This window comes from Triticum dicoccoides, chromosome 3B, assembly GCF_002162155.2.
Source record: "Triticum dicoccoides isolate Atlit2015 ecotype Zavitan chromosome 3B, WEW_v2.0, whole genome shotgun sequence".
Lineage (NCBI taxonomy): Eukaryota > Viridiplantae > Streptophyta > Magnoliopsida > Poales > Poaceae > Triticum > Triticum dicoccoides.
In genome coordinates, this window is record NC_041385.1 from 696,189,489 (window position 1) to 696,199,635 (window position 10,147).

Below are 10,147 nucleotides of genomic sequence, written 5' to 3' on the forward strand. Positions count from 1 at the left end.
TGTATCTGCCAAACTCCAAACCTTCAAATGAAATTCTATTTTGTATGCTCTAGCAGCTCATGTTTCAACTAGGGCTGCCTATATCTTCCATGCTAGGTGGGTTATTCTCAAGAGGAGTGGACTCCGCTCCTCATTCACGAGAAAGGGCCGGTAACCGGGATGCCCAGTCCCATGATCCAAAAAGATCAAAGCAAATCAATATAATTAAACAAAACTCCCCCATGGTTGTTGTTAGTTGGAGGCACTCGTTGTTTCGAGCAAGCCATGGATTGATGCTTGTTGGTGGTTGGGGGAGTATAAACATTTACCATTCTGTCTGGGAACTGCCTATAATGCATGTAGTATGGAAGATACAGCCATCTCATAGTTGTTGCGTTGACAGCAAAAGTATGCCGCTCAAAATGTTATTCAATCTCTATTTTAAAATCGAGCTCTGGCACCTCTACAAATCCCTGCTTCCCTCTGTGATGGGCCTATCTATTTACTTTTATGTTGAGTCATCACCTTCTTATTAAAAAGCACCCGCTGGAGAGCACACTGTCATTTGCATTCATTACTATTGGTTTATATTGGGTATGACTTGACTGGATTTCTTTTACCATGAATTACAATGTTTAGTCAGTCCTTGATCTTTAAAGGTGCTCTGCATTTATGTTTTGCGGTCTCAGAAAGGGCTAGCGAGATACCATTTTGTTATATCATATTATGATTGTTTTGAGAAAGTGTTGTCATCCGAGTTTTATTATTATGGCTCGCTAGCTGATTATGCCATTGATATGAGTAATTGTGAGACCTAAGTGTTATTGTGAGTATGGTTAGTTCATAATATTTGCTGAAACTTGAATGTTGGCTTTGCATGTTTACAACAACAAGAGCAAACAGAGTTTGTAAAAGTTTTTCTTTATCACTTTCAGTTTATCAACTGAATTGCTTGAGGACAAGCAAAGGTTTAAGCTTGGGGGAGTTGATACGTCTCCAACGTATCTACTTTTCCAAACACTTTTGCCCTTGTTTTGGACTCTAACGTGTATGATTTGAATGAAACTAACCCGGACTGAAGCTGTTTTCAGTAGAACTGCCACGATGTTGTTTTATGTGTAGAAAACAAAAGTTCTCGGAATGTCCTGAAAATCCTCGGAGGCACTTTTTGGAAAATATAAAAAATACTGGAGAAAGAATCAAGACCAGGGGGGCACACCCTGTCCACGAGGGTGGGAGATGCGCCCACCCCCTGGGCACGCCCCCCTGTCTCGTGGGCCTCCTGAGGCTCCGCCGACCTCAACTCCAACTCCATATATTCCGTCTCGCGGAGAAAAAAATCAGAGAGGAAGTTTCATCACGTTTTACGATACAGAGCCGCCGCCAAGCACTAATCTCTCTCGGGAGGGCTGATCTGGAGTCTGTTCGGGGCTCCGGAGAGGGTGATTCATCGTTGTCGTCATCATCAACCATCCTCCATCACCAATTTCATGATGCTCACCGCCATGCGTGAGTAATTCCATCGTAGGCTTGCAGGACGGTGATGGGTTGGATGAGATTTACCATGTAATCAAGTTAGTTTTGTTAGGGTTTGATCCCTCGTATCCACTATGTTCTGAGATTGATGTTGCTATGACTTTGCTATGCTTAATGCTTGTCACTAGGGCCCGATTGCCATGATTTCAGATATGAACCTATTATGTTTTCATGAATATATGTGTGTTCTTGATCCTATCTTGCAAGTCTATAGTCACCTATTATGTATTATGATCCGACAACCCCGAAGTGAAAATAATTGGGATACTTCTCGGTGATGACCGTAGTTTGAGGAGTTCATGTATTCACTATGTGCTAATGCTTTATTCCAGTTCTCTATTAAAAGGAGGCCTTAATATCCCTTAGTTTCCGCTAGGACCCTGCTGCCACGGGAGGGTAGGACAAAAGATGCCATGCAAGTTCTTTTCCATAAGCACGTATGACTATTTACGGAATACATGCCTACATTACATTGATGAATTGGAGCTAGTTCTGTGTCACCCTATGTTATAGCTATTACATGAGGAATCGCATCCGACATACTTATCCATCACTGATCCAATGCCTACGAGCTTTTCACATCTTGTGCTTCGCTTATTTACTTTTTCGTTGGTCTTGTTACAATCACTACAAAACCCAAAAACATTACTTTTGCCACTGTTATCTTTATTATCATACTACTTTGCTACTAAATACTTTGCTGCAGATACTAAGTTATCCAGGTGTGGTTGAATTGACAACTCAACTACTAATACTCAAGAATATTCTTTGGCTCCCCTTGTGTCAAATCAATAATACTTTACCCTCGAAAGCTATTGTGATCCCTTACACTTGTGGGTTATCAAGGACAAACGGCAAGATGGTGCTCAATCACCTCACTAGGAATGCCGGGAATGTCGGATGCTTGCCATGCAAACACATCGACATTCGCCCACAGGAAAGTGACGAGCGTGCCTTCCTATTTGCTATCAAGGGTGGAGCTTATGGTGAAAGCCCCTCCTGTGCCATCCTCCTTGACGGACACCTTCTTGGTCTCTAGTGGTGCAGCATTGGATTTCTTGCTCTTGCCAGTGGAGCTCTCTGGCACGTCCTCGACGGGAGCACAGCACTCCAAAGAGGTGCGCTTGCCGGAGTGGGTGCGAGAGGTCTTGCCGGTCTTTCTCCCTCCCGGGGTTTCGGCGGCAGGAGCAAGTGCCTTGGCGGCAGTCGCCGCAATCGCTCCTCGGTAGAGTTGGTCAGCATAGATCAGCACATCCTTCTTGTCGGAGGGGATGGTGATGATGGTAATCGTCCCAGGCATCTTTAGCGTGTTATAGGTGTAGTGTGACGCCGCCATGAACTTGGCTAGTGTTGGGCGGCCAAGGATCCCGTTGTAGGGCAAGGGGATCTCGGCTACATCGAAGACAATCCTCTCCGTCCTGTAGTTTAACTCGCCTCCAAACATCACGGGCAGCGTGACCTTACCCTTCGGCTGACTCCTTCCCGGGTTGACCCCTTGAAACGTGCCTGTCTCTTCGAGGTCTCCATCAAGAATCCGCAGCCTTTTGATCACAACAGTCGAGATCAAGTTCAGACCGGCCCCGCCGTCAACTAGCATCTTCGTCACCTTGAGGTTGCGTATTGTTGGTGAAACCAACAACGACAGACACCTGACCGCATTATGCGATCAGGGTGGTCCTCGGTGTCAAAAATGATAGGCGTGCTGGACCACTTCAGTGGCTTCTGAGCGTCGAATGATGGCTCCACCGCCGTGATATCACGCGCCCACTGCTTGAGTTGGCGGTGAGAGGTGTGCAGCGAGGTGCCACCGTCGACGCACATGGCCTCCGTAGCTTTCTGAAACTCGTGATCGTCGGACTCGTCGTCCTCACATGATCATCGTCTTCCTGCTTCTTGTCGCGGCCCCGGGCGGGCCTCTCTTGCTGGTTATCCTTGTCGCGGCAGCCTCCTTGGACGCCATGCTTCTTGTCGGATCCTTCGGCACCGTCCTGACCCTTCTCCTTGTCCCGCCTCTCATACTCAGCTTTTTGCTTCTCAGCGAGCAGCTCAACTTGTCGGCAGTTCTGGAGGTCATGGCCCTTGGTGTGGTGGATCTTGCAGTACTGCTTGTCAGAGCTTCCTGGCTTGTCGGCAGCCACCAAGGCCCGGCAAGCGGCGCACCTGGCAATTTCCTTGCCGGGGTCGCTTGCCTTGGCCTTCTTGGCGGCGCCGGTGTCATCAGATCCCTCAACGGCAAGCACGGCCTTGCCCTTGCGCTTTCTGTTGCAGCGCCGGCCCTTCTTTGTCGGGGCGGTGTTGTCTTCATCTGTGGAGTCGATTTCTGCACCAGTGTCCTCGCCGGGGTACTTCCTCCCCTCTTCAGCTCGAGCGCACCTATCGGCCAGAACATAAAGTTTGGCCACATCTTTGACCTTGTTCATCGCCAGCTCTTCACGCATCTTGTGGTTGCGCACATCCTGATGGAATGCGCTGATCACGACGGCGGGGTGAACGTCTGGGATATTGTACTACACCCGGCTGAACCTCTGTATGTACTTGCGCAGGTTTTCACCTTCCTTATGGGGGATGATGTGCAAATCGCTTGCCTGGCCATGAGCTTGATGGCCCCCAGTGAAGGCGCCAACGAACTCATGACACAAATCCCACCAAGAAGAAATGGAATCCGCCGGCAAGTGCATCAACCAGACATTGGGCTTAAGTGCTAACGGGAAGTAATTGGCAAGCACCTTGTTGTCGCAGGCTCCAGTAGCTTGCATCGCGATGGTGTAGATGTTGAGGAACTCTGATGGGTGAGTCTTGCCGTTGTACTTCTCACCAACGTCGGGCTTGAACGTGCGTTGGGAGGGCCACTAGAGCTGCCGCAGCTCACGGGTAAAGTTTGGGAAACCCACCTCGTAGGGTAGGCCACCATAGCCTCCCGGTGCCAGGTGGTCCATAGTGGGCCCTGCCCGCCTATCCGACTGGTGGCGTGCATCACGCCGGTGTTCGATGGTGGTTCGAGCATATTCAAGGGCTCTCTCCCGAAGAACATGGCGCTGATCGCGGTGGGTCCGTGGGTCGGACGATGCTATGGAAATGTTATCACGAGCGTCATCACGATGGACTGACACCCACAGTAAATGGCGTGGGGGAGGAGAGTGCACCGTGGCTGCATCACCTCCGGGCCTTCCACCACTAGCATGCGGTGGCTCGACCTAGTGTCGGCCTAAGGGCCCCGCTGGTCGCGGCTCATCGTTGTTGGCGACGCTGACGAGGCTCCGGATGGTGGCTCTCCACTCATCGAGCTTTTCCACGGCAGGAGGAAAGTCGAGGAGCAGCTACGCGCAAGCCAAAGCTTCTGCTAGCGCGGGCGGCGGCGAAAGCTGCGTGGACCCTGATGCGCTTCGACTTCTAACCACGTTAGAAGGAGCTCTATCATGGCCTTGCGGTTGTACGCCATTTTCGCCAGCACTACGGCGAGCATGCTGGCCTCCTTCGTCCCGCGAACGATGTGCAGGAATCTCCCCACGGCGGCGCACAGGGTCACCAGCATGGTGACGCTGCTCATCGCGCACAACTTGGGAAGAGCGCGTCGTGGGCACCGGTGTAGGTGTCTTGGAGGTCACCGCGCCGTCGATAGGCGGCACGGCGCCGCCCTTGGAGGGCCCCACGCCGCCTGCTGGGGGCCCAGATCCGTCTTTGGATTTGGCGGTGTGCGGCCCGTCGTCTTGCGCATGAACCACGCCGCTTGCTAGGATTTGACTGCCAGAGCAATGTGGGTGTTCGCGGGCCGCGCCTCAGCCTCCGTCCGTGACCGCCCTGCTACTTGACCGCAGTGGTACGGGCTGTCCGGCTCCGGATGAACCGATCGTCCTCGCCGTCTTCTTCTTGAGAGCCATGGCGATAAAGAACTGCTAAACTAACTGCTAGACCAGATTTTCACAACTGCGCCCCCTACCTGGCGCGCCAGAGATGTCGGTGATAAACGATACCTATGGGATCACTGGAATCCCTACTATGGTCGGCGGGCGCGAGGTTGTGGAAAGAGCGGGTCTAGGAGCTGATAACCCACAAGTGTGGGGGATCGCAATGGCTTTCGAGGGTAGAGTATTCAACCCAAATTTATTGATTCGACACAAGGGGAGCCAAAGAATATTCTTAAGTATTAGCAGTTGAGTTGTCAATTCAACCACACCTGGATAACTTAGTATCTGCAGCAAAGTATTTAGTAGCAAAGTAGTATGATAGTATTGGTAACAGTGGAAAAAGTAAAGATAATAGATTTGTAGTAGTTGTAATAGTAGCAACGGAAAAGTAAATAAGCGAAGCACAATATGTGAAAAGCTCATAGGCATTGGATCAGTGATGGACAATTATGTCAGATGGGATTCCTCATGTAATAGCTATAACATAGGGTGACACAGAACTAGCTCTAGTTCATCAATGTAATGTAGGCATGTATTCTGAATATAGTCATAGGTGCTTCTGGAAAAGAACTTGCATGACATCTTTTGTCCTACCCTCCCATGGCAGCGGGGTCCTAGTGCAAACTAAGGGATATTAAGGCCTCCTTTTAATAGAGAACCGGAACAAAGCATTAGCACATAGTGAATACATGAACTCCTCAAACTATGGTCATCACCGAGAAGTATCCTGATTATTGTCACTTCGGGGTTGTCGGATCATAACACATAATAGGTGACTATAGACTTGCAAGATAGGATCAAGAACTCACATATATTCATGAAAACATAATAGGTTCAGATCTGAAATCATGGCACTCGGGCCCTAGTGACAAGCATTAAGCATAGCAAAGTCATAGCAACATCAATCTCAGAACATAGTGGATACTAGGGATCAAACCCTAACAAAACTAACTTGATTACATGGTAAATCTCATCCAACCCATCACTGTCCAGCAAGTCTATGATGGAATTACTCACGCACGGCGGTGAGCGTCATGAAATTGGTGATGGAGGATGGTTGATGATGACGACGGCGACGAATCCCCCTCTCCGGAGCCCCGAACGGACTCACGATCAGTCCTCCAGAGAGAGATTAGGGCTTGGCGGCGGCTCCATATCGTAAAACGTGATGAAACTTTCTCTCTGATTTTTTCTCCATGAAACGGAATATATAGAGTTGGAGTTGAGGTCGGTGGAGCATCAGGGGGCCCACGAGACAGGGGGCACGCCCCCCACCCTCGTGGACAGGGTGTGGGCCCCCTGGCCTTGATTCTTTCGCCAGTATTTTTTATATTTTTCAAAAGTTATCTCCATGGATTTTTAGGTCATTCCGAGAACTCTTGTTTTCTGCACAATAAACAACACCATGGCAGTTCTGTTGAAAACAGCGTTAGTCCGGGTTAGTTTCATTCAAATCATGCAAGTTAGAGTCCAAAACAAGGGCAAAAGTGTTTGGAAAAGTAGATACATTGGAGACGTATCAACTCCCCCAAGCTTAAACCTTTGCTTGTCCTCAAGCAATTTAGTTGATAAACTGAAAGTGATAAAGAAAAACTTTTACAAACTCTATTTGCTCTTGTTGTTGTAGATATGTAAAGCCAGCATTCAAGTTTTCAGCAAAGACTATGAACTAATCATACTCACAATAACACTTAGGTCTCATACTTACTCATATCAATGGCATAATCAGCTAGCGAGCAATAATAATAAAACTCGGATGATAACACTTTCTCAAAACAATCATAATACGATATAACAAGATGGTATCTTGCTAGCCCTTTCTGAGACCGCAAAACATAAATGCATAGCACCTTTAAAGATCAAGGACTGACTAAACATTGTAATTCATGGTAAAAGAAATCCAGTCAAGTCATACCCAATATAAACCAATAGTAATGAATGCAAATGACAGTGTGCTCTCTAGCAGGTGCTTTTTAATAAGAAGGTGATGACTCAACATAAAAGTAAATAGATAGGCCCTTCGCAGAGGGAAGCAGCGATTTGTAGAGGTGCCAGAGCTCGATTTTAAAATAGAGATGAATAATATTTTGAGCGGCATACTTTCACTGTCAACGCAACAACTATGAGATGGCGATATCTTCCATACTACATGCATTATAGGCGGTTCCCGAACAGAATGGTAAAAGTTTATACTCCCCCACAACCAACAAGCATCAATCCATGGCTTGCTCGAAACAACGAGTGCCTCCAACTAACAACAGCCCTGGGGGAGTTTTGTTTAATTATTTTGATTTGCTTTGATCTTTTTATGGGACTGGGCATCCCGGTTACCGGCCCTTTTCTCGTGAATGAGGAGCGGAGTCCACTCCTCTTGAGAATAACCCACCTAGCATGGAAGATACAGACAGCCCTAGTTGAAACATGAGCTGCTCGAGCATACAAAACAGAATTTCATTTGAAGGTTTGGAGTTTGGCACATACAAATTTACTTGGAACGGCAGGTAGATACCGCATATAGGAAGGTATAGTGGACCCATATGGAATAAATTTGGGGTTTATGGAGTTTGGATGCACAAGCAGTATTCCCGCTTAGTACAGGTGAAGGCTAGCAAAAGACTGGGAAGCGACCAACTGAGAGAGCGACAACAGTCATGAACATGCATTAAAATTAATTTACACCAAGTACAAGCATGAGTAGGATATAATCTACCATGAACATAAATATCGTGGAGGCTATGTTGATCTGTTTCAACTACATGCGTGAACATGTGCCAAGTTGAGTCACTCAATTCATTCAAAGGAGGATACCATCCCATCATACCACATCACAATCATTTTAATAGCATGTTGGCATGCAAGGTAAACCATTATAACTCATAGCTAATCAAGCATGGCACAAGCAACTATAATCTCTAAATGTCATTGCAAATATGTTTACTTCATAATAAGCTAAATCAGGAACGATGAACTCATCATATTTACAAAAACAAGAGAGGTCGAGTTCATACCAGCTTTTCTCATCTCAATCAGTCCATCATATATCGTCATGATTGCCTTTCACTTGCACGACCGAAAGGTGTGGGTAATAATAATAGTGCACGTGCATTGGACTAAGCTGGAATCTGCAAGCATTCAACTCAAGAGAGAAGACAAAGTAATATGGGCTCTAAGTTAAATAAACAATCATGCATATGAGAGCCACTAACATTTTCAATATGGTCTTCTACTCTCGACCCCCAAAGGAAAGAAAAGAAAAGAAAGCTATTTACACGGGAAAGCTCCCAACAAGTAAAAGAAAAATGAGAAACTTTTTGGGTTTTCATTTTAAATACTACTACAAGCATGGAAATTAAACTGACTAATTTTTTTGGTTTTTCTTAAGGTTTATCAAACACACAAGAAGAAAACCAGAAAAAGGAATTTAAACTAGCATGGATAATTCAGAAAATAGACAGATAATATTATTTTTTTCTTTATTTATTATAAATAACGGAAAGTAAAAAGATTGTACAAAAGGTTGTGCCTTCTAGTTTCATCCATCTCATGATCATCAAAATGAATCCACTAACAAGGTTGATCAAGTCTTGTTAACAAACTCATTCCGAATAACACGGAACCGGAGAAATTTTGAATAACACTATGTTACCTCAACGGGAATATGAACATCCCCAATAATAAGAATATCATTTTTTTCTTGACAGAAGGAAGAGGAAATTCAAAACCTCCAATAATGATAGTTGGAACTTTTCCAATAGAATTGATGTTGTGAACTTGAGGTTGTTTCCTCGGAAAGTGTATTGTATGCTCATTACCATTAACATGAAAAGTGACATTGCCTTTGTTGCAATCAATAACAGCCCCTGCAGTATTCAAAAAAGGTCTACCAAGGATAATCGATGTACTATCGTCCTCGGGAATATCAAGAATAACAAAGTCCGTTAAGATAGTGACATTTGCAACCACAACAGGCACATCCTCACAAATACCGACAGGTATACCAGTTGATTTATCAGCCATTTGCAAAGATATTTTAGTAGGTGTCAACTTATTCAATTCAAGTCTACGATATAAACAGAGAGGCATAACACTAACACCGGCTCCGAGGTCACATAAAGCAGTTTTAACATAGTTTCTTTTAATGGGGCATGGTACAGTTGGTACCTTGAGGTCTCCAAGTTTCTTTGGTATTCCACCCTTAAAAGTGTAATTAGCAAGCATGGTGAAAATTTCAGCTTCCGGTATCTTTGTTTTATTTGTAATGATTTCCTTCATGTATTTAGCATAAGGATTTACTTTAAGCATATCGGTTAAGCGCATATGTAAGAAGATAGGTCTAATCATTTCAGCAAAGCGCTCAAAATCCTCATCATCCTTTGTCTTGGATGGTTTAGGAGGAAAGGGCATTGGTTTCTGAACCCATGGTTCTCTTTCTTTACCGTGCTTCCTAGCAACGAAGTCTCTCTTATCATAACGTTGATTCTTTGATTGTGGGTTATCAAGATCAACAGAAGGTCCAATCTCCACTTCATTATTTTTGCTAGGTTGAGCATCAACATGAACATTATCATTAACATTATCACTAGGTTCATGTTCATCACCTGATTGTGTTTTAGCATCAGAAATAGAAATAACATTGGGATTCTCAAGTGTGTCTACAACAGGTTCACTAGAAGCATGCAAAGTCCTATTGTTTTTCTTTTTCTTCTTTTTAGAAGAACTAGGTGCCT